Source organism: Aptenodytes forsteri, unplaced genomic scaffold, assembly GCF_000699145.1.
Source record: "Aptenodytes forsteri isolate BGI_AS27 unplaced genomic scaffold, ASM69914v1 Scaffold119, whole genome shotgun sequence".
Lineage (NCBI taxonomy): Eukaryota > Metazoa > Chordata > Aves > Sphenisciformes > Spheniscidae > Aptenodytes > Aptenodytes forsteri.
This window is the reverse complement of record NW_008796165.1, coordinates 12474435-12477100: the sequence shown is the minus strand read 5'-3', so window position 1 is coordinate 12477100 and position 2666 is coordinate 12474435.

Below are 2666 nucleotides of genomic sequence, written 5' to 3'. Positions count from 1 at the left end.
GGGCGGGAGCGGCCCGCAGACCGCGGCCGGAGAGACACGTAGCGCCGATGCCCCTGGGCCGGGCCGGCTGGAGGAGCACCGCTGCCGGCAAACACCCCTTCCTGGCTCGGGGAGGCCCGCACCTCCAGCTGAGAGGTACATAAAAGCAGGGGCAAGCCCTCAGGTGTTGTGGAGAAAAGCGCAGCAGTGACTTGAATACGTCTGAAGGCTCGGAGAAGGGCAGAGCTCAGCATTTCTGTGCTACTTCTGAAGATGGGGCACTGGGCACCGGGAGTATGGGAGTGGGGTCCTGCAGGCAAAGGCTCGGGGCTGAAGCTCATGAACAGGACGTTCAGTCTGACCACAGGGACTAGCGGTAGCTGCTCTGTGAAATGCAGAGCTTAAAAGCCAAGTCAATTTTCAGATGGTCCTGACCTGCCTGTATATTTATAAATACTAGGCCTGAAAGACATACATATCAACATGGCCACCAAACTCCCCAATGAGGTCAAAACATAGGTGCAGACTTTATAGAAAAGCTTTATTTGTACTCATCTGCAGTAAATTGGTGTCCAAACATGAATTCAGAGCCCTTTTGAACTCAAATTCCCACAGAGGCCTCAGCAGCACAGCCCCTACCACTTCCACAGAAGGGAACAGCAAAAACCGGAGGATGGGGACTTGGATGGAGTTAAGGGATTGTAACACTTCCCCCACAGAGCACCAAATTGGCGATGCACAACCACCTCTCACAGTGCTCACCACAACCAGCGCTGCTCCCAACAGGACTCCAAAACACACCAAGTCACCTGCGGCTTCCAAGAGAGACAGTGCGTTGCCTGGGATGGCTTGTGTGTGGGAGCTGTGGCTTGAGTCCCTGCAGAGGCAGCTCAAGAGGAGGGAATAAAAGCAAAGTTTTCCTACTACTAGTCACAAAATACTGAACAGACACCATTTTAGTTGAAGTTAATTGCAGGAACTGCAGGTGCTTTCTACCTCTGAAACCTGTGTGGTAGTCTGCTTTCAGCATTTTTAAAGATATATATGTACACACACAAAAAATGTCAAGTGAAACTCTCAAAAAATATTTTTATTCTGCTACACTGTTTCACTAGCTCATTTGCAGCAGATCTTACACAGCCCTGCTAGTTGCATAGGATAAGGACTATAAAAGGTTTGGAAATTAATTCACCTCATAACTTTGGATTGATTTCCCCTCTTCCTAGTGCCTGTTTTGTTTTACTAAGCAACAGCAGTTGCACTAGAGCATGCAACATGCTAAGAACATACCATTTCATCCTCTTTTTTTAAAAATTCAGTTCCAAATGCCTAACTTCCCAGTCCTTACTCTCAATTTTAATTAATGTAGCGCTCGTGAGAAGTGACAATTTTCTTGACAGTGATGAACAGCAAGTCGTGTATTTATCCATCCGAGAGATGCACCGCAGACAAAAGAGCCAAGCACTTTTCTCATCAGTGCACCTCCGTCTTGATCTCAGAGGGCTGAGTTCATTATGGAGTGCACTCTGGCCCTGGCCTTTCTCTTCCAGTTGCTGAAAGTAGTATCAATTTTCATTTGCATACTTTGTCTGCTGAACTCTAGACTGCCAATTTAGTTTACACAAATCTCCCAAAAAGCTGTTAGATGGCAATATTTCACATCACTGGCTGAGCTCTTTGTCAGCCATCCACACATTTTAAATCCACATTTTTACTGACTCTTTGAATATCTGGGACTGTGACAAACCTTTCATTGGTAGTGACAGACTCCTATGTAAGTCACCATTCATTCACCAAAATAATGACCAATAAAACCAAAAGACTTCCAGAAGGGCTGGGTAATGACAACGTTCTCTTAAATACCATCTTGGAGTTGCTTTCAGCCTTTTTCAGTTTCTACAGCCCAACTTGTTTTTCAGGAAATGCTTCTAGAGCAGATGTAAACTTATGCAAGTAGTGCTGCCTTTCCTGGGTATGTTTACCCCTAACAGTCTCTCTGTCTCCTATAGACAGTCCAGGATCCTCAGCAGTTCATAACTGAAAACTGACACCCTCAAAACCAAACACTAGAAAAACATGAAATAACCTTCAAGGAAGTGAGAAAAGGAAAAGGTTGGTAATCACCACAAAATACCTTACAAAGAGCAAATGCTGATGAAGATAAAAGCTTGCCTGCTCCAGACATTTAGTATTCATTTTAAAAATAAAATAAAAAGCATTTTTAACAATATAATCACAATTTTATGTGAAAATAGAATAACAATTTCAAACTATTTCTTTAATCTGACTGCTGTGCGTGTGCTGGACACAGTGACAGCACACAAGGCCCATCCGGCCCACCTGGCTGCCAGGGCACTGCCCCAGCCTGGGTTTAACCCGTGGTTCGGCAGGAGGGTTTACCGGCAAGTGCCGGCAGGCCGCAGAGCAGCACAAGCCATCCCTTTAACCTCTCCTGTGCTTTTTTAAATTCTTTTGAAAGTACCCAGCAAACTCCAGACAACATCAAGGACACTCACAGGTACCAACACCCCGAGGTAAGATTTCACCTGTTGAGCCAAAGTTACAGCTTCAGTACGGTATTTGAAAGAGCAGGGAGGGTTCACCTCTCTCCTCTTGAGACGTGCCCTCACCCGGCCCGGCCCGGCCTACCCTACCCACTGCTCCCGGGTTCCCCCGCCCGCCCCTCG